The 23,316-nt window shown below is 37.0% G+C and overlaps 1 pseudogene across 1 annotated transcript in view; it reads left to right on the plus strand.

The window, feature by feature from the left end:
- The window catches only part of LOC309633103 (TM2 domain-containing protein 1 pseudogene), a 48,764-nt pseudogene continuing 25,448 nt past the window's right edge, over positions 1-23,316 (plus strand). Inside the window, exon 1 of the transcript in view lies at positions 1-23,316. This exon is cut by the window's right edge and continues 25,448 nt beyond it. The product of the transcript in view is annotated as a TM2 domain-containing protein 1 pseudogene (transcript).

The following is a 23,316-nucleotide window of genomic DNA, read 5'->3' on the forward strand; positions in this document are numbered from 1 at the left end:
TGTGTGTGTATGTGGTTTTAACTATGATATTAATTGATACTATGCTTCTTTTCCAAGTGTGGAGATTATCAGCTGTTAACTCTTCAATATAAACTTTTATGTATAAACATTGCCTGAGATTCTGTTTTGGACTGATTAAAGTTAGCTGCCATTAAGCTTTGTGTGATAACTCTGAAGCTTCAATATATGATCTTAATTATAAAGAAAGTTTGTTACAAAAGTTTGTAACAAACTTTACAAATTGTAAAGTTTCAAGTACCTCCAAGTAAGAGCTCCTAAGTGATTAATCTGAGAGTTCCATAGTGACCAATTGCTTCTAATATTCTTTTATGGCTTGATTTTATTTACCTAGAATAGGTCACAAAAGAGAAAGCTAAAAGGTACTACATAATCTTTGAAAAGCTTCTCCTTCTGTTTTTACTGAGATTTATTTAGCAGAAATGCTAACATTCTAAGGTCATTTTGGGGAGCTGTACATAGAGTCTGATGTTTAAGAATTGGAAGTGAGGAATTACCATTTACCACTTTTGTGATTCTGGTCAAGTCAGAGAATCTTCTAAAGTCTTGTTTTCCTGTCTAGAATACCTGTTGTTCCTATACATGGATCCTGTGGAAGGTATTGCATAAGTTAATATATAAGGAAGCATTTCATAAGTGATCAAGTGCTGTACAAATAATAAGAGCATGTGTACCAACAACTGTAATACTGGTTTGGTGCTATGAATCTTGGAGTGATTTGTTTATTCCAGTTCTTAAATAATACCTATTTTTCAGTATCATTCTTTTAAGCTGCAGAGAAGTAAAGAAAAAAGACACAGCAAAGGAAACTTGTGTAGAGTGGGAAATTCATTGTATTTCAAGTAGAAATCCTTACCATATTAAAATTAATCATGGGTCTCTTAGTCAATTATTGACTTTAGAGAGAATGGGGAAAGAAAGCTTAGAACAATACAGTGTTTCCTTCACCTATGAAAGGAGGAAGGAAAGACTTTTTGGCATCTCATTTTTAACTTACTTGTCATTTATACAAACAGCAAAGTTCTGTTTCAAAAGAAAACTGCAATCTTCAGCGGAACTTGGCCTGATGTATCTTAGGATGACCATAATCTTTTTTAATAACAAATTATAAACTCTATCCTTCTACTTCAAATGTAAAAATTTTGATGTTTTCTTGGGTGCCTTTTTCATAAACATAGCTGATCTATAGATAAAAGTAAAAAGAAAAATTTCAAGAAACTAAAATGTCAGATTCTCCTACAGACTAGCTGACTTGTCTCTTCTTGGCAAGGGCCTTGCTGTAAATCTTAACTTTGTTATTTAATCTACTGTCTTCCTCTCATGGGAAGTGTACTGATAGAGAATCCATATAAAATTAAAATTCTGTTTCTTGAAGGGCAAGAAGCTAGAAGTGCCACAAAAATTTATCGGGAGTGATAGACACAAATAGGTATTGCCATCACATTGGAATGGGCACAAATCGGGAGGAATTTTACCTCATCAAGTCCAAGACTGTCTCTGGGCATTATAAAAGGCTTTAGAATAATTCTTAAATCAAAACTCATTCTTAGGCACTCTCATATGAAAATTGCATACCTTTAATAGTTTGGGCAGAGCAAAGGTATTACCAAAACATGCAATAATAAGAGACTTTGCATTTAATAGAAATTACTCCTGAGGAAAGACCGTTGGCCTAAATCGCTGGAGAATAAGGCTAGTTCTCACTTTACCTAACTTGCCATGTAACTCGAAGTAGCAACTTCTCTGTGCCCTGGTTTTCTAACCTGAAAAATGAAGATTTGGATTTTTTTTCCCCCTTCCTCTGTGATGATACCGTGTATGTTTATAACATGCTCCCTTTAGTACCATTTCTTATTCCCATACAGTGATGCTTAATAGTAGTGCTTCCTGTGCCCACCAAGTTGAGAATCACCGCTAGATAGTCTCTAGCATCACTGAGAACTCTTAATTCTATGTGTCCCAACTCCAGAAAGGTCAGGAGTTCAATGCAAAGTTTTTAGGCCAATACCTATCTTTCACATTGCTTTCATCTAAGAATGATCAGTGCTCTTGTCAGAAGGATGCTTCTGTTGTTAAACCACCATTTTGTTGTATTACAAATAATTTAATTTTTCTTCAGTGTGTCAGACACAGGCACCAGAAGTCAGCTTTTAGGATGCCTTCTGTATAGTGTGAGCAGTTTGGGATCTATAGTGCTAAATTCTCAGCTTGAATCAGCAATGAGAAATAGCTTATTCACTGCCTAAATTAACACTGAGAAACTTTTACATTTATATAGAAGGATCCAGAGAAGGTGTAAGAGGACATTATAAACCTTCATTGAAGATTTATTTTAGCCAGTATTCTAATTTACATTTTTTAAAGGATTTTAATTTTGGGGGTGGACTTTGCAGTGAAAATACTATTGTTAAAATAAGTGATTTCGTTGCTAAGTCCCTCTAATCATAATTATAAGCTATTGGTTGAATGTCCATAAATGAATTCTAATTACTGCTATGAAAAGAGGAAGGAAACAGAGCAATGTTGCCATTCACTAGGTATCTTTATATGAAAGGATATTTGGGAAGTGAGCCAGCACTGCTCCACTGTTAAAAGAAAGCAGTCAATTTGATTTTGTCATTCAGAAAGAATTATTGGCCTTTAAGATTTGCCTTGACTATAGATTGAGGTGCATTTATCTCCTCCCTTCCTCACCTCCCACACTCTTAACATTTCCACAGAAGAAAGAAATTTGCACTGTCCAGAAGGAATGAGAATGGAGGGAACTCTTCTGGCCTCTGTTCCCATACACCCTCCCTCATTTCTTTTAGGAGACAAAAGGAGCAGTTTCCCTGAAGAGTGATATCTGGAGATGTGTTTGGTTTCTCTCATTTAGACCTGCTTGGCTTCAGGAGTCTGGGCTCTGTGCTTGCTCCTATCTCCATGTTTAAGCACGCAGTGAATGGATCAGACTCCACACCTGTCTCTGTCTTTACTCTCAGGACTCATTGGGTGTAAGGCTGCAATTCTGATTAAGTGGGTCTTCTCTGTAGACCTTTGTTCTTCTTTAAATGGCTCTCTGAAAGTCCAGACTTTGGGATGGGGGTGAGAGCGAGGGGAAGATATTAGGAGGCCAGAGGTTGGTCACATGTTTAAGTAACAAAGATGTCTTTAATTTCTATCAGTGTGATTCCTTATTTCTCAATTGGTTTGAAATTTAGATGGGATATAAGAGTGTGAACAATTATCATCCTTAAAACCTAATAATCTGTTTTACTAAGTTATGAACAAGAGATAAATTATTATTACAGACGTCTGCTTTATTTATTTTGAACATATACATTAATTCATTCTAACTTTTTGTTTTATTAAAGACTTTTTAAGGCAGTTTTAGGTTTATGACAAAATTGAAAGAAAGGTGCAAAGATTTCTCATATACCTCCCACCCCTTCACATTCATAACTTCCCCCATTATCAACATCACACACCAGAATGGCGCATTTTTTACCAAGGAGGAACTTGCACTGAAACATCATAATCACCCAATATCCATAGTTTATCTTAAGGTTCACTCTTGATATTCTACACTCTATGAGTTTGAACAAATATATATATGTCCTTATAATATATGGAGTATTTTCACTCCCTTAAAAATCATCTGTGCTCTGCCTATTCATCTCTATTGCCATGCCCCTAGCTACCACTGATATTTTTATTGTCTCCATAGCTCTTCTAAAACATTATATAGTTAGAATCATACAGTATGTAATATTTTCAGATTAGCTTCTTTCATTTAAGTTTCCTCCATGGAAACTTCATGGCTTGATAGCTCATTTCTTTTTACTGCTGAATAATATTCCATGGTCTGGATGAACCATAGTTTATTCATTCACCTACTAAAGGACTTCTTGGTTGCTTCCAAGTGTTTGCAGTTATGAATAAAGCTTCTATAAACATACATGTGCAGGTTTTTGTGCAGACATAAGTTTTTTTCTCTTGTGAGTAAATGCCAAGGAGCATGATTGCTAGACTGTTTTGTGAGAGAGTGTGTTTAGTTTTGTAAGAAATTACCAAACTGTCTCCCAAAGAGTCTGTACCATTTTGCATTCCCACTAACAACAAATGAGAGTTTCTGTTGCCCCACATCTTTGCCAGCATTTGGTGTTGTCAGTGTTCTGGATTTCAGCTCTTCTAATAGGTATGTCATGGTATCTCATTGTTTTAATTTGCATTTTCCTGATGGCATAAGATGTGGAGCATCTTTTCATATGCTTATTTGCCATCTGTATATCATTTTTGCTGAGGTGCCTGTCAAGGTCTCTGGCCCATTGTAAAATCAGGTTCTTGATTTGCAAGGCAGAAATAGAGACACAGATGTAGAGAACAAATGTATGGACATCAAGGGGGGAAAGCGGGGGGTGGCGGGTGGGGGCGGGATGATTTGGAAGATTGGGATTGACATATATACACTGATATGTATAAAATAGATAACTAATGAGAACCTGCTGTATAGCACAGGGAACTCTGCTTCACTGTACAGTAGAAACTAGCACAACATTGTAAAACAACTACACTCCAATTGAAAAAAATATTGGGTTCTTTGTTTTCTTATTGTTGAGTTTTAAGAGTTCTTTGCATATTTTGTATCTTTATCAGATGTGTCTTTTGCAAATACTTTCTCCCAGTCTGTGTCTTGTCCTTTTATCCTCTTGATTCTCCTTCTCTCTTCTGCTCTTTCACAGAGCAGAAGTTTTTAATTTTAATGAAGTCCAGCTTATCAATTATTTCTTTTATGGATTAGGTTTTGGTGTTGTATCTAAAAAGGCATCACCATACCCAAGGCCATTTAGATTTTCTCCTATGTTATCTTCTAGGAGTTTCATAGTTTTACGTTTTACATTTAGGTCTGTGATCAATTTTGAGTTAATTTTTATGAGGGGTGTAAGGTCTGTGTCTAGATAAATTTTTTTTGCACATGAACGTCCAGTTGTTCTAACATCATTTGTTAAGAGACTTTTTTTGTTCCATTGTATTGCTTTTGCCCCCTTGTCAAAGATAAGTTGACGAAAGGGTCTCTTTCTAGGATCTCTGTTCTCTTTCATTGATCTACTGGTCTATTCTTTTCTCCATTACTACACCGTCTTGATTACTATAGCTTTATAGTAAATCTTGAAGTTGGATAGTGTCAGTCCTTCAACTTTGTTCTTTTCAATCAATATTGTGTTGGCTATTCTGGTCTTTTGCCTGTTCATGTAAACTTTAGAATCAGTTTGTAGACATTCATAAAATAACTTGCTTGGATTTTTATTGGGATTGCATTGAATCTATATATAAAGTTGAGAAGAGCCAAGATCTTGACGATATTGAGTTTTCCTGTCTATGAGCATGGGATATGTCTCCATTTATTTAGCTCTTCTTTGATTTCATTCATCATAGTTTTGTAGTTTTCCTCATATAGATCTTGTACACATTTTGTTATATTTATATCTAAATATTTCTCTCTTTTTTGGTTGCTAATGTAAATGATATTGTGTTTTAATTTCAAATTCCACTTGTTCATTGTTGGTATATAGGAAAGCAATTTACTTTTGTATATTAACCTTATATCCTGCAACCTTGCTCTAATTGCTTATCAGTTCCAGGAGTTGTATTGTTGATTCTTCTGGATTTTCTACACAAACAATTGTCATCTGCTAACAAAGACAGTTTTATATCTTTCTTCCCAATCTGTATAACTTTCATTTCCTTGCCTTGCCTTTTTGCATTAGCAACTACTTTCAGTACAGTGTTGAAAAGGAAAGGTGAGAAGAGACATCCTTTCCTTGTTCCTGATCTTAGTGGAAATGCTTATAGAGTTTCTTACCATTAAATATGATGTTAGCTGTAGATTTTTTTGTAGATAGTCTTTATCAAGTTGAGGAAGTTTCCTTCTATTCCTAGTTTACTGAGAGGTTTTTTTTTTTTTTTTAAATCATGAATGGGTGTTGGATTATGTCAAAAGCTTTTTCTGCATCTGTTGATATGACCATGTGATTTAATTTTTTATTCTGTTGATGTGATGGATTACATTATTTGATTGTTTTTATTCAAGTATAGTTGATTTACAGTATTATATTAGTTTCAGGTATACAACATTGTGACTCAGTATTTTTACAGATTATACTCCATTAAAAGTTATTATAAGATATTGCCTATAACATCCTGTGCCATACAATATATACTTGTTGCTTATCTATTTTATGCACAGTAGTTTGTATCTCTTAATCCCATACCCCTAATTTGCCCCTTCCCTCTCCCTTTTGGTAACCACTAGTTTGTTTTCTGTATCTGTGAGTCTGTTTCTGTTTTGCATGTGCATTCATTTGTATTATATTTTAGATTCCACATGTAACTGATATCATACAGTATTTGTCTTTCTCTGTCTGACTTATTTCACTTAGCCTAATATTCTCTAGGTCAGTCCACACTGCTACAAATGACGGAATTTCATTCTTGTTTATGGATGAATCATAATTCATTGTATATATTATATTTTCTTTATCCATTCGTCTGTTGGTGGACACTTGGGGTGCTTCCATATTTTGGCTGTTGTAAACATTGCTTCTATTAACATTAGAGTGTGTGTATCTTTTTGAATTGGTGTTTTCATTTTTTTCGAATATATACCTGGGGTGGAATTGCTGGATCATATGGTAGTTCTATTTTTAGTTTTTTGAGGAACCTCCATACTGTTTTCCATAGTGGCTGCGCCAAGTTACATTCCCACAAACAGTGTACAAGGGTTCCCTTTTCTCCACATCCTGTCTAACATTACTTATTTGTACACTTTTTGATGAAAGTCATTCTGACAGTTATGAGGTGATATCTCTTTGTTGTTTTCATTTGCATTTCTCTGATAATTAGCATTGTTGAGCCTATTTTCATGTGCCTGTTAGCCATCTATATGTTTAGAAAAATGTCTGTTCAGGTCTTCTGCCTTTTTTAAAATTGAGTTGTATGGGGTTTTTTGATATTGAGTTGTATGAGTTGTTTGTATATTTTGGATATTAACCCCTTGTTGGTCATATCAATTGTAAATATTATTTCCCATTTTGTAGGTTGTCTTTTCATTTTGTCAGTGATTTTCTTTGCTTTGTAAAAGCTTTTAAGTGTAATTAGGTCCCATTTGTTCATTTTTGCTTTTATTTCTTTTGCCTTAAGAGACAGATCCAAAAAAATATTATGACAATTTATGTCAAAGGATGTTCTCTCTGTGTTCTCTTCTAGGAGTTTCATGGTTTCAGGTCTTACATTTAGGCATTTAATCCTTTTTGAGGTTTTTTTTTTTTTTTTTTTTGGTATATTCTGTGAGGAAATGTTCTCACCAGTTAAATGAGAACAAAAATATAACAAATGGTTATATGCCAACAGATTGGACAATCTAGAAGAAATGGACAAATTTATAGAAATATACAACCTCCCAAGACTGAATCAAGAAGAAACAGACGGTTTGACCAGACTGATCACTAGTAGTAAAATTAAATTTGTAATAATAAAAAAAAACCTCCCAGCAAACAGAAGTCCAGGACCGGATGGCTTTACAGGGGAATCCTACCAAACATATAAAAGATAACCAATGCCTATCCTTCTCAAAATATTGCAAAAAATTGAAGAGGACAAAATACTACCAAATTCATTCTGTGAGGCCACCATTACCCTGATACCAAAACCAAACAAAGAAACGTCAAAAAAAAGAAAATTACAGGCCAACATCTTTGATGAATATTGGTGCAAAAATCCTCCACAAAATATTAGTAAGCCAGATCCAACAATTTATAAAATGGATCATACACCATGATCAAGTGGGATTTATTCCAGGGAGGTAAGAAAACTTCAGCATTCACAAATCAATCAATGTGATGCATCATATTAACAAACAGAAGGATAAAAATCACATGATCATCTCAGTAGACACAGAAAAAGCATTTGACAAAATTCAACATCCATTCATGATAAAAACTCTCCTCAAAGTGGGTATAGAGTTAATATATCTCAACATAATAAAGGCCATTTATGACAAACCAACAGCTAATATCATACTCAGTGGTGAAAAGCTGAAAGCCTTTCCTCTAAATTCAGGACCAATACAAGGATGCTCACTCTTCTATTTAACATAGTATTGGAAGTCCTAGCCACATCAGTCAGACAATAAAAAGAAATACATGGCATCCAAATTGGAAGGGAAAAAGTAAAACTGTCACTATTTGCATATGACATGGTACTTTATATAGAAAACCCTAAAGTATCTACCCAAAAACTGTTAGAACTAATAAATGAATTCAGAAAAGTTGCAGGATACAAGATTAATATACAGAAATCTGTTTCTTTTCTATACACTAATAATGAACTCTCAGAAAGAGAAAGTTTAAAAAAAAGTTACATTTAAAATTTCATCAAAAGGAATGAAATAACTAGAAATAAACTTATCTAAGGAAGTCAAAGACCTATACCCTGAAAACTATAAAACACTGATGAAGGAAATTGAAGATAATACAAAGAAATGGAAGGATATACTGTGCTCTTGGATTGAAAGAATTAACATTGTTAAAATGGCCATACTACTCAAAGCAATCTATAGATTAAATGCAATCTCTATCAAAATACACATGATATTTTTCACAGAACTAGGACAAATAATCCTAAAATTCATATGGAACCACAAAAGACCCCTAATGGCCAAAAAAATCTTTCGAAAACAGAACAAAGCTGGAGGTATCATTCTCCCAGTCTTCAGACTGTACTACAAAGCTACAGTAATCAAAACAGCTTGGTACTGGCACAAAAACAGACACATAGATTAGTGGAACAGAATAGAGAGCCCAGAAATAAACCCATACACTTATGGTCAATTAATCTATGACAAAGGAGGCAAGAATATACAGTAGAGAAAAAACAGTCTGTTCAACAAGTAGTGCTGGGAAAACTGGACAGCTACATGTAAAACAATGAGATTAGAACATTTCCTTACATTAATTGACTTTTGAATGTTGAACCAGCTTTGTACATCTGGGATAAACCCGACTTGGTTGTGGTATATTAATTCATTTTATATATTTTTTGGATTTGATTTCTAATGTATTGCTGAGAATTTTTACATCTGTGTTCATGAGCGATACTGGTCTGTGGTTTTCTTCTCGTGTCTTTATCTGGTTTTGGTATTGGTGTAATGCTGGCCTCATAGAATGAGTTAGGAGGTATGCCCTTTGCTTCTGTCCTCAGAAGAGATTGTAGAGAATTATTATAATTCTTCCTTAAATGTTTGGAAGAATTCACTAGTGAACCCATCTGGGTCAGGTGCACTCTGTTTGGAAGGTTATTAATTGTTGATTCAATTTTGTTAACTCAAATAGGCCTATTTACATCATCTGTTTCTTCTTCTATGAGTTTTGGCAGATTGTGTCTTTCTAGGAATTGGTCCATCTAGGTTATCAGATTTGTGGGCATAGAGTTGTTCATATTATTCCTTTATCATCCTTTTTATTTCCATGGGATCTATGGTGATTTCATTTCTGATACTTAGTAATTTGTGTCTTCTTTCTTTTTTTCTTAGCTTGTCTAGAGGCTTATCAATTTTATTGATCTTTTCAAAGAAGCAGCTTTTAGTTTCATTCAGTTTCTCTGTTGATTTCCTGTTTTCAATTTCATTGATTTCTGCTCTAATCCTTATTATTTCTTTTTTCTGCTTACTTTGGTTTTAATTTGCTCTTCTTTTTCTAGTTTTCTATGATGGAAACCTGGATAATTGCCTTTAGTTCTTTCTTCTTTTCTAATAAAGAATGCTAATTTATAGCAGTAAATTTACTGCTATAAATTTCCCTCTAAGCATTGCTTTTGCTGCACTCAACAGATTTTGATAAGTTGTGTTTTATTTTCAGTTAATTAAAAATATTTTAAAATTTCGCTTGAGATTTCTTTTTTGACCCATGTGTTATTTAGAAGTGTGATGTTTAATTTCCATTTTGGAGCATTGTCCAGCTGTCTTTCTGTTGCTAATTTCTAGTTTAATTTCACTGTGGTCTGTGAGCAGACATTGTATGATTTCTGTTCTTTTAAATGTGTTGTTATGTTCTATGGCCCAGAGTATGGCCTATCTTGGTGAAAGTTCCATGTCAGCTTGAGAAAAATGTGAATTAAGCTGTTGTTGGATGGAGTAGTCTATTGATGTCAGTTATATCCAGTTGATTGATAGTGTTCTTGAGTTCAGCTATGTCCTTGCTGATTTTCTGTCTGGTTGATGTTTCTGAGAGAGGGGTGTTGAAGTCTCCAACTGTGAGAGTGTATTCATGTACTTCTCCTTGGAGTTCTCTCAGTTTCTGCCTCATGTAGTTTGATGCTCTTTTGTTAGGTGCAACATGTTAAGGATTTTTATGTCTTCTTGGAGAATTGACCTCTTATCATTATGTAATGCCTTTCTTTATCCCTGATAATTTTCCTTTGAAATCTTCTCTGTCTGAAATTAATACAGCTACTCCTGCTTCTTTTGATTGGTATTAGCATGTTATATTTTTCTCCATCCATTTACTTTTTTTTTTCTGTTCTTCCATCTTTTATTTAACCTTATACTGAAGGTTCCAGCCAATGTAGTAAGGCAAGAAAAGGAAACAAAATTCACCCAGCTTGGAAATGAAACATTAAAATTGTATTTGTTTGAAGAAGACCTGATTGTTTATGTAGAAAATCCAGTGATCCTCAAAAAGGCTGCTAGAACTAATAAGTAAGTCCAGCAAGGCTGAAGCATTCAAGATCAACATACAAAAATGGATCAAATTTTTATATAGTAGCAAAGACAATAGAAATTGAAATGTAAAAAAACATAATTTATAATACCATCAAAAATATTAAATTCTTTGTGATCCATACAAGACCTATATACTGAGGCTATAAGATATTACTGAGAGAAATCAAAGAAACCCTAAATAATTAGAGCTATACCATGTTCATGGATCAGAAGACTCAACACTGTTTTGTTTTGTTTTACATATATATACATATATATATATGTATATATATACACATTTCTTTTTTATATTCTTTTCCATTATGATTTATCCAAGGACACTGAATACAGTTCCCTGTGCTATACAGTAGGACCTTGTTGTCCATCCATCCTATATTCCATCCATTTACTTTTAATCTATATGTGTCTTTATATTTAAAGTGGATTTCTTGTGGACAACATATAGTTGGGTCATGTTTTTTTGACCTACTCTGAAAACCTCTGTCTTTTAATTGATGCATTTAGACCATTGACATTCCATTTTAACTTTTTTTTATTCATGAAAATAATCTCACTGTGAAGTGACCAAGTTGTGTTTATATCCTAGAACTTTGACTTAAATAACATGAAAATCATATGCTAAAAATTTTTGGTATAAATATTCTGGAATCATGCCATATAATGTAGAATTTAGCATAAGGCTTATGCATGTTAAGGCTCTAAATGAAAGGATTTATATTCTGTGAAGTTTAATAATTCAACAAATAGTTATTAAATTCTGAATAAGTTTTAGATCTCATTATGTAGTGAGGATACAACTGAGACTGTCTCTCAGACATTTTGTGAATGAGATTATTTCAAAGAAGGACAGTATAGTACTGTAATGAAAATTAAATCTGAGGATGTGCTGGAAAGTGACTGGGGGATGAGGAAATTACTTTATATAATATCAGTCAAAGTGTATCAGTCAAGGTAATCTAAATTATGCTGCTATCTCCAGACCTTAGTGGGTTAAGAGTACAAAGGCTTATTCTTGGCCCAATTGCATGTCCAGTACAGATAGTCAGGTAGCAGGAGGGTTGTGCTCTGGTCATCATAGTCTGTAGAAACGCAGGATGTCAGAGGCTCCATATGTATGTATATATTTCTTTTCTATGATCACCATTGCAGGGGAGAGGAGATGTGGTACTTCTGCTGGAATTGACAGATGTCACTTCTGTGTAAAAGCTCTACATGCCACTTCTCAAATTTCACTGGCCACAGCAAGGCACATGGCCATGTCTGACCTTAAAGGAAGTGAGGAAATCCAATCACACCAAGGCCTAGAAGGAGGAGTACTGGAATATTTATGAACATCCCTAAGGACCATCACAGAAAGCCTCTTTGAGGAGGTGACATTTTAGTTGAGACCTGATCAGCAAGAATGAGCCAGTCAAGCATAGATGTAGGCAATGATTCTTAACCCTTGCTGCCCATTAAAATCACCATGGACAGAAACTGTAATATGTGCTTTCAGGCATTAATTCCATTATCTTACAGTAATGCTGAGTTTCTATTTTCAAGCTCATTTTACAGAAAAAGAAACTGAGTTGGAGTGAGGTTATATTATTTTCACAAGGTCACAAAAACAATAAGTAGAGAAGTCAGGATTTGCATTCAGATAGTCTGACTCTAGTACCCACAATTTTAACTACTCTAATCCCTGTTTAAATTATGTGAATTATGGCCTCACCTGTAACTAAGTTAAAATCAAGAGTGCTGATCCCTTGGACTCACCATCTCTACGCTTGCCTCAGACGTATATGCATGTGTATGTGAGTGTGCACGTATTTGTGCTTACTTGCATGTGCACACTCCAACCCTTAATAAACTGGACTCCTTTGTGTCATGATTGACACTGGTCTCTTTGCTATCCATTGGTCCTCAAAGCACCTTTCAACCTCAAAACCTTTTCACCGACTTTTCCCACTACCTAGAAACCATTTCCCCCAGATATCCAAATGATTCACTCCCTCACCTTCTTCAATTCTTTGTTGAAACATTACCATTTCAGCGAGGCCTACCATACCATTTAAAATTGCAGCCCTCCCTTAGCATTCCACAGATTTATTCCTGTTTTGATCCTTGCTATATCCCCAGGGCCTAGAAGAGGGCTAGCACCTAGTAGGAACTCACTAAACACTGGTTACTTGAATCCTGGGAATTCAGGCCTGAGAGCTGGCCAAGGAGGGTAAATGAGATTGGATACCACAGTCTGGCCACGGCATGTGGAGGCTGAGTGGAATGCCTATCTGGGAGATGTGGTATGACAGGGAGTGTGCTCCTCATTGGTGGGGCCTGCTAGGGCTATTCCCATCTCAAATAGTACATAAACAAACCTGATCAACAGTCATCACGGCCAAGGAGAGGAGTATAATCCTGTCTAGCCAAGAAGGAAACGTTTATTTTTCCTCTTTCTCTTACCCTTGCCTAACTCCTGAGAGATCAACACAGGGAAGGAAGAAAGTGCAGGAGGTTGGGAGGGTGGGTAGGGCAGACGAAGAGTTGACTGTGCCTCAGCTCAACTTCAGACTACTAGAGTCACAGTCTGTCCTATCCTGGAGGCAGAGAGAACTTTGAATCAGATAAGGGATTGAAATTTAATACTGAACAGAACTATGTCTTCCAATACTGGAATAAGAAATAAGATTTTTCTAATGACCAACATTCACTGAAAAATTGCAAAATCTGTCACAATTTCATTAAGGGAGTTGCTACATAGAAGGAAAGTTTGGTTCTACATAGATGACTTGGAGGAATGTATTGAAAAAACCATAAAACACTTTGTTTATACCTCAGAAAATTAACACTCCTCAATACAACAGAAAGTTTAAAACTAGCTATTATTATCCCATTAGAGAAGGTAGAAATTAACTTAGAAAGTTAAACAGTGAATTTAAGGTCATACCACAGAAAGTATTAGCCAGGATTAAATATCAGGTTTGGCTGGGTCTAATGTCTATACTTTACTGTTGGGGATATTTTCTTACTTGCGATGAGAAAGAAAGAAAAAACAAAGAAAAACACACAGCACCTACACACACACACACACACACACACACACACACACACACACACATCTCCTTCAGCCCAACGTATTTTACATTGTTCTCATAAAAGTGCTGAATGTAGGTTGTCTTTCCATGGGAATCTTCTTGAACAGTTTGATATCCCCAAATTTCCGCAATTGGAATATTATCCAGCAGCGTCAAGAAAATATTCATATACTCAGATGGAAGCTGGTTGCACTCACTCCTTCGTGTAGTTTCCCTCCCTGTTTTTTTTTTATTTTTCAATAACATTCAATTAATAACTAGCATTCAGTTAAGAGTTGGAATTACTTCATTAACTTAGCCAAATTATCTTTTTATGCTGGTGATAAATAAGCAGCTATTAGCAATGATTCACATTAGTTCCATGGTTTAAAACAGCTAATTTCCTCCTGGATGCTTTACAACACTCACACCGATACTTTTGCTCAATGTATTCTTATTATGGTACTTTTACTAACAAGGTCACCTTCTTATTTAGAACAAGACTATAAATTTCTCTTCTCTGCAAGCTTAGACTTGGTAGAAGCTACTTTATTAGAGGCAGGTATTTTTGTTTAGATCTCTGGGTTGGTTCAAAGGCCTAGGGTGAGATATGGAAGACAGACTAGCTGTTTCTTCTCTCTTTTTTTTTTTTTAACATCTTTATTGGAGCATAATTGCTTCACAATGGTGTGTTAGTGTTTGCTGTATAACAAAGTGAATCAGCTATACGTATACATATATCCTCATATCTCCTCCCTCTGGTGTCTCCCTCCCACCCTCCCTAGCCCACCCCTCTAGGTGGTCACAAAGCACCGACCTGATCTCTCTGTGCTATGCGGCTGCTTCACACTAGCTATCTATTTTACATTTGGTAGTGTATATATGTCCATGCCACTCTCTCACTTCGTCCCAGCTTCCCCTTCCCCCTCCCCGTGTCCTCAAGTCCATTCTCTATGTGTGCATCTTTATTCCTGTCCTGCCCCTAGGTTCTTCAGAACCACTTTTTTTAGATTCCATATATATGTGTTAGTATACGGTGTTTGTTTTTCTCTTTCTGACTTACTTCACTCTGTATGACAGTCTCTAGGTCCATCCACCTCACTACAAAGAACTCAATTTCGTTTCTTTTTATGGCTGAGTAATATTCCATTCTATATATGTGCCACATCTTCTTTATCCATTCATCTGTCGATGGACACTTAGGTTGCTTCCATGTCCTGGCTATTGTAAATAGAGCTGCAATGAACATTGTGGTACATGACTCTTTTTGAATTACGGTTTTCTCAGGGTATATGCCCAGTAGTGGGATTGCTGGGGCGTATGGTAGTTCTATTTTTAGTTTTTTAAGGCACCTCCATACTGTTCTCCATCAGACTAGCTGTTTCAAATGTTGGATGAATTTTCAAGGACGCAGATAGTGCGTGCAGGGGAGGCAGGCAGGCTGTAGAGGAAGGGGCTGAAGGCATCACAGTCTTGTTTCCTCTTTCTGTTGTCCTTTCTCTTGTCCTTTGCCTTATCCTTCCACTTTGTTTCAGCAAGAATTCAAATAGACTCAAAAGGGACTCTGATAGCTTCTTTTTAAAGTTTAATGTGTCATATGTGGAATGTAATCATGTTGCCTTTGGTGCTTAACCAGTAAAATGACTGGTGCTGAGAGTTTTGTCTCACTTCCTATCAGAACTTAAGTTGATGTTCAATTAGTTATCAAGCTCAGTATACACCTGTTTTATCTATAGAACACTGAAGATAGTCCTTACACGGTATCCAAGTGTTCTACAAACATGTCAGGAGGATATCAGCAAACAAAAGTTAATTCGAAGAACCATTCTTCTGTGTTGATTGGTGGCTTTGCATTCATTAGGTCAAGTTCAGAGGTTAAATTCTTACATGTGACTGCAGTGTTTACTGTTACTCTATAAGTTTACACTCATGATATTCTTCCTTGATAACTGGAGTATATTTGGCATCAGTTAAACAATGGTCTCATGGTCTAAATGCTAGGATTCTTAGAAGTTTCTCAACAGAAACAATCTATACTTTACATTTAATTTTGCTTTTATATGAAAACAACTTTTTAAAGCATCTAAATCTAATTCTAGTTTTTAAAAATATATTTAAGAAGGATTTTAGAGGAAACTATTAAAGAAATGAATGCTTAGATATAATTTAGTACTTTTCTCACTAAACCATTACTGTTATATATAACTTGGGTTTCCTCCTGGTAGTATTTTCTTTAATTCATAGAAATAGGAATCATCTGCTGTTCACAAATAATTAGTTTAAGAAGTATTGCCTGGCTGTAGTATTTAAGTTTAGTCACTCATTGAGTACCTAATGTGTACTAGCCCTTTTGCTCCTACTTTTAAAGAACTCTTAGTATAATGAAGGACGTGCATTGGGCAATACACGTTTATAATACAGTGGGATAAATAGTCCTTTAAAGTCTTGTGGCATTCCAGAGGGAGAAGTGACCTGTGATTACACTGGAACTTGGGGAATGCTAGACAATGAATCAGAGATTAGAGCATGCTAGGCCAAAGGAGCAACACAAAAAGTAAGCCATGGAAGTAAAATAAAAATGATCTCAGAATACCATCATCTAGGATAGAAAATAAGGGGAAATGGCTAGAGTGATAGATGGAAGGGTAATTGGGGACAAATTTTCAAGGTTATAGAGGATCATTCTGAAATATTTATCACCAATGGACAACCGTTAATAGGTCTACAGATGCCTTGGAATGATCCTCTCTGACCTCGGCAGTGCCATAGTACTGCTATATAACAAACCCCAAACTCAGTGAGCATCTTGCTCATGCATCTGCAGACCAGTTAAAGTTCACCTGATCTAAATGAATACAGCTGGGCTCAGTGCCACAGTGTCCCTCATCCTCCTTGGACCAGCAGCTACTGGAGGCATTTTCTTCTCATGGCAAAAGGCCAAGGCCCAAGAGAACACGCCCATCGTGCGTGAACATTTTCAGCTTTTTTTCATTTCATGTCCAACCCATTAGCCAAAGCAAGTTACATGGCCAAGGCTCCAGTCAAGGGGCGAGAGGTATATTCTACCTAATGTGAAACTATGACATAAGTATGGAACTATGAAACTATTACAGGAGAGTGAAATATTGAGATCAATCTATAGTACTCTGTATGGCTGTTTTCGTTACTCTGGGAACCATGGATCCTCTTTTCTCACTGAATAAGAATTATTTAAGTATTTTCTGGTTAATCACAAAGGATGATGAAGGGCTGTAGCAGAGGAAGCCTCCAAATGACCCTGATCCAGCACATGTGCCTGATGCTGCTAAATTCAGGTGACTATGTGTTTTTAAGTAAGCAGGTGTCTGAGTTGGTTGGGCATGTTCCTTTTAGGCATCCCACTCATCAGAAATCCAGCAGCCATAGCTACAGCCCCTTTCCTCCACTGCTCTAGTAAATCTTAATATCCTCCCTAGAGATCAGCCAATTCCAAAATATTGATTGGCCTTAATTCTGTTTAACTTATGAGAACAATCAAACTCCCCACTTGAGGTGATACAGTATCTGCTGTTCCTGGGAAAGAAAGACTAAATAAATGTCACGGTGAGGAAGCAGTAAGAGGCAGTGTCCGCCTCGACCCGTAAGTGCTGTTTGTGTCTTTGTGTCTGTCTCCAGTCTCCACTGTCACCTGGAACGCTTTCACCTCAGTTGTTTAAAGGTTTTCCACTGCAGTTTCCTTTTGCTATCTCTTGCATCCCTTCCCATAAAGTAGGCAGTTTACAGTAATAGCACAGTAATGAAGCTCTGCTTCAGGCAGGAAAGGTTAAACATTTTAAAAATGCAAACCAGATAATTTTTTTAAAACATCAAAATAGTCTTGGTGCCACATCGCCTCTGTGCCATCCCCAGCCATTCTTTTAACAAAAGATGCTTCTCTCTTATGGGAGCTTCTCATTTGTCGAGGAGAGATTTCCCTGTCTCCTCAGCGGCACACTCTGTATAATTTAAGGTGACTCACTGTACAGGAAAGTTCACCTTCCATTAGCATGTTTTCTTTAGTAAGCACTCTCTTGCAAGTGCTGTAGTGTAAACATGAGTGCCTACGAATACGAACATTTATTAAATAGCACTGATGAATATTTCAATACCTCAGGGAGAGCAATTCACAGCTCAATCATTCAGGCTGTTTTAAGTGCAGCACAGGACAATTCCACTACATCTTCCATTAATATTTAATTGCCCATTTTATTCTGTTTACCTTTTTGGTTAATATATAATTTAAAGCCCTTCTACTAAAAAGGGGGGAAAAGAGAACAGCTGTTCATCTGCTTTTAACAAATCTCTGGTGAGAGCTTTTATCTCATTTAAAATTCATTGCAAAGAGTTTTTATTTAATATCAGTAACACAAAACCTTAGGTATTAAAAGTAAAACTTGGAAGCGACTCTCATGCAAAAAGCCTCACTGTGACTTGGGTTTGATTACATATCCATTCCTGAGTGGCAGGCATTGACAGGAAATGTCTGAACTGCCAGCAATGGCGCCATGTGTCACGTCCTCATGAAACAGAATCACAGTAACTCGACCTGACACATTCTGACAACATGTCGGAAAGTTGTTATGCACCCTGCAGAAAGTGAGTCCTGTCATCCCAGCAATGCAGATTTTACTGACGGGATAAAGCACTTCTCTGCTTGCTAAAGGACAAGGGAGTCAAATATGTGCGTGGCCTCGAGGAGCCGGGAATCCCTGACGCACTAACCATTCGTTTCTCCTTGGCCCTCCCTTTGTGGATGGTATCAGCTTCTCTTTTTGTTGTGTTCAGAGTCCCAGGGCCTATCTCTCGTCATTTTAGCTGTTCTTTTCTCCCAGTTGGCCGTGGTTGTTTGTCTCAAGTGTGTCCCTTAAACCCTACTTGGTGGCAGGGATCCTGACATTTACTGACAGATCTCCATGTTCTTGGGGGCTTCCTAGACCTCTCAGGCTAGCCAGTAAAACTGACCCCCACATCCAGCCCAGTGAGGGTCACCCTATCCCTTCACCTTCAGTCGCCTGGAATCAACTGCTTTCCAGGACAGCGAGCTGCATAATCACCTGTTTCTCCTGCTCCACTTGATCTCTGCTGCAGATTCATTCCTTCCTGTCTACTGAGCTATGGTCTGCTTAAGTATTCCCAGCATGGCCAAGCCAGCAGCAGGAGGAACCTCAAGACACCATTACCACTGTCACTTTACTTCAGTTCTGAATTTCTTTTCTAAGGTAGATTTCTCTTATCTGCTTTGCATCACTTTATTAATGCTCTCCTCAGTCTCTTGTTAAATTTGGTTCACTTTCTCCGTCTGACTCTGTTAATAGAGACTCTTACATAACACTTCCTTTCACTCATTCATTTATTCATTCACAAATACTTATTGAGCATCTGAGCCAGGCATTGTTTAATGTGCTGGAAATATAGGCATACAGTAGGGTGAGGAGGAGAGAGAGGAAGAAAGAAGGAGAGGGACAGAGAGATGGAGAGAGAGATAGAGACAGAGAGACATAGAGACGGAGAAAGACAGAGATAGAGAGATAAGAGAGAGAAAGTCCTACCTGACTTTATGTAGCTTGCGTAATTTGAAGAGGAGTCACTGATCTTGAACTCTGCTGATGGTGAACACAGGCATAGTGGCACTCCACCCTTGCCCCAGACGCTGGGATGCCTCTCTGTATGTGCCCACAATACCTCAATATTCAGCTGGAAAAGGAAAGATATTAAATACTATTATAAATTTATTGCAAAGTCAGCCCCAGTTTTCACCCCTTTCTGTATCAACACCCTCCGAAGCTTGTATTATTCAACCATCTGTTGAATCTGGGTTGTCCTTGTGACTTTCTTTGGCCGGTCGAATTTGGGTTAAAGTAGCAGTGTGCCAGTTCTGAGCCTAGGCTTCAAGAGACCTTTTTGCTTCTGTTTTCTTTTGGACCTTGCTTCTGCCTGGACTAGCTTGCAGGAGAATAAGAGGCTACATGGAGCAGAGATGACATACCCCTGCTGAGACCATCCTATACCGGCTAACAGCCAGCCAACCAAGATCAGCAGAGTGCTTATCCAACACATAGCTGACCGCAGATGTATGAGTGATCCTAGCTCAGACAAGCAGAACAACCCTGAGAAGAAGGCCAAACGGCTAGCCCTGGGATTTCCCTAGTGGTCCAGTGGGTAAGACTCCATGCTCCCAATGCAGGGGGCCCGGGTTCGATCCCTGGTCGGGGAACTAGATCCCACATGCATGCCACAACTAAGAGTCCACATGCCGCAACTACAAAGCCTGCATGCCGCAACGAAGAAGCTTGCGTGCCACAACGAAGATCCCATGGGCCACAACTGAGACCCAGTACAGCCAAACTAAATAAATAAATAAAATAAATATTTTTTTAAATCCCCCCAAAACAAAAGGCTAGCCCTCCCAGATACTTGTGGGCAACAAAAATACATACTGTTTCAGGCCATTAAATGTAGGGGTGTTTTGGTATGCTGTAATAGCTAACTGATGTATTCTCTAAACTTCTTACATGATCCAGTTAGGTGAGATATGCACTTCTATATCATGTGGCAAACCCCATTCAACCAGATCTTAGGATTTCACAGTTTGGGCTTTTTAAAAATTTTTTTCAAGTTTCTGAGCCAGGCAGTTGGATCAAATCCCTTAAAAATTGAGAATTGAGCTTAGACTGCAGTGAGCTAGAAATGAAATGAGAACCAAAGGCTAAAAGGATGGGAAAGATATGGTTTAAATTCATTGCAAGGGAGAATTGGATGACTGGATTGATTTATATCTCATCAGAAAGGGCTCATATATCTCTGGGTGTAGTCATTTACCAGCTTGAGTGCAAAAACTGATGCCATGATGTAACTGTACACAGCTCAAATTGTGGTTACAACTCACATTTCCATCCCTCCTCCCCCATTATCCTCTGTATTAATTCAATCACAGAAGTTAGGTGGGTTGGTAGGGACCTATTAAGTCATCATGCTTTTCCCCAAGAGCCATATATGAATTTCCACCCATAGTATATTTTCAGATGCTTTCTTCAATAAAGTTGAAAATGGCTTGAGCAATGGTCCACCCTAAAAGCTTTAACTGGAAGTATATTCTTTAAGCACTTTACTGGAAAAGAAATTAATGCAGAAAAAAATAATTGGAGCTTTGTCTGACCAAAACCCACACAAGCAGGGACATTCAGAGTAACGGTCAGATTTTCTTTCCTCTCTGCCCCTTTTTTTGCTTTGTGTTCTGCTACAAATGTATCAGATACCTCTTGCGGAGGTCTGAGAGCACATTGGAGTTGGGATTGGGTATTATAATGATTCAGGGACTACCTGAATTACATGGCCCATTTGAATTTCTTAGATATGACCAAATCCTCAAAAGTTTTTCAAGGCCAGGGACTTCCCTGGTGGCGCAGTGGTTGGGAATCTGCCTGCCAATGCAGGGGACATGGATTTGATCCCTGGTCCTGGAAGATCCCACATGCCGTGGAGCAACTAAGCCAGTGTGCCACAACTACCGAGCCTGCACTCTAGAGCCCGCAAGCCACAACTACTGAGCCCACATGCCACAACTACTGAAGCCCACGTGCCTAGAGCCCGTGCTCCGCAACAAGAGGAGCCACCACAATGAGAAGCCTGCTCACCGCAGCGAAGAGTAGCCCCCGCTCACCGCAACTAGAGAAAGCCCGCGCACAGCAACAAAGACCCAACTCAGCCAAAAATAAATAAAAAATAAATAAATTTATAAAAAAAAATTTTCAAGGTCAGAAAATCCAGATGATTTGCAAGATGGGTAATTTGAACCAGAGAGAATCACAATATTGCGTCTTGTTACAGCTGAGCCCATGTAGTCATCTTATAGTTTGCAAATTATGGCTTTAAGGAGTCTCAAATCCTGACTTCTGGCCCTAGTGTCATTGCTTCAACTTTATACGTATAGAATATCATTATTCTAAAAATATTAAAATGGAATAAGGGAATCTAGTATGGAGTAATTCCTGAGCTGAGTGGACTTACATAGATCTCAGATTGCAATAGCTGCTCAGAACTCTGTAGCTGGGAAGACTCAGGTAAGAATCCACATATGGGTAGAATGATCTCGGTCAAGGTTACCTAAATATTTGAAATCTCAATTTTCTAATTTTTAAAATGAAGAGAATAGGTATTTTCCCTAGAATTGTTATTAGGATTAAATGAGATAATGTATATAATAGGAGATAGGCCAATATTTCCCCAAGTTCTGCCTAATATTAATAGAGGTTATGTATAAAAATGTACTCTATTATCAGATAATTGTGGGAAACGGTGTCAAGTGAAATTAAGCAGTTTTCTATGCTATAGGATTTCTCAGAGTTTTTAATGTACTAGTATTCAGAATGAATCTGATTTCCTAAATTCATTTGACTGTGGTACTATAATACCAGTAGGAAAGGTATTGTGTAGAAAATAGTGAGTGTCCAGAAGTGTTAATTTCCTTCCCTGTTCTGCCTATCATAGACTGGTCATAGTGGTTTGGTAAGATCTGAGAAGGAAAGCTTTTTCTAATTCTCTTACCCCTTTCTCCAAAGTTTCTACAGAGATGGAATGATCGACTCAGACCTGCTTATCCCTTCAAACATAAAAGTGGTTCATCATTCCATCCCAGATAATGCTTGTTAGCATTCCAAAAAAATCCCATGATTTGAAGATTCAAGTAATACTGAATAATAAGATATAAAAAGGAAAATCCCCACTATATACCAATTAGAATGACTAAAATCCAAAATACTGGCAATACCAAATCTTGACAAAATTTGGAGCAACAGGAGCTCTCATTCATTGCTGGTGGAAATGCAAAACGGTGCACTCACTTTGAAAGATAGTTTGGTAGTTTCAGACAAAACTGAACATACTCTTACCATATGATTTGGCAATTGCACTCCTTGGTTTCTACCCAAATGGGGTGAAAACTTATGTCCACACAAAAACCTTCACACAGAGGTTTATAGCAGCTTTACTCATAATTGTCAACACTTGAAAGCAACCAAGATGTCCATCAGTAGGTAAATGGATGAATAAACTGTGGTCCATCCAGACAATGCAATACTATTCAGCAGTAAAAAGAAATGAGCTATCAAGCCATGAAAAGACACGGAGGAACCTTAAACGTATATTACTAAGTGAAAGAAGTAATCTGAAAAGCTACATAATGTATAATTCCAACTATATGATATTCTGGAAAAGACTATGGAGACAATTAAAAGATCAGTGGTTGCCAGGGTTTAGGAGGGACTGAAGGTTTAGCCTCTTTTCATATGATCATTGTTCATTTGCATTTATTTTCTTCCGTGTACTCATCCTTTGCTCATTTTTCCATTGAGCTACTCTCTAAAAAAACACAATTATTGATTTATATAAGCTCTTTGTAAATTAAAAAAAATTATATTTATAGTTAACATTGTATAAGTTGGAGAAAAATATTTTTATAGCATATGTATTATA

This window comes from Balaenoptera borealis (genome assembly GCF_965194805.1).
Source record: "Balaenoptera borealis genome assembly, chromosome: 8".
In the NCBI taxonomy this organism is placed as follows: domain Eukaryota; kingdom Metazoa; phylum Chordata; class Mammalia; order Artiodactyla; family Balaenopteridae; genus Balaenoptera; species Balaenoptera borealis.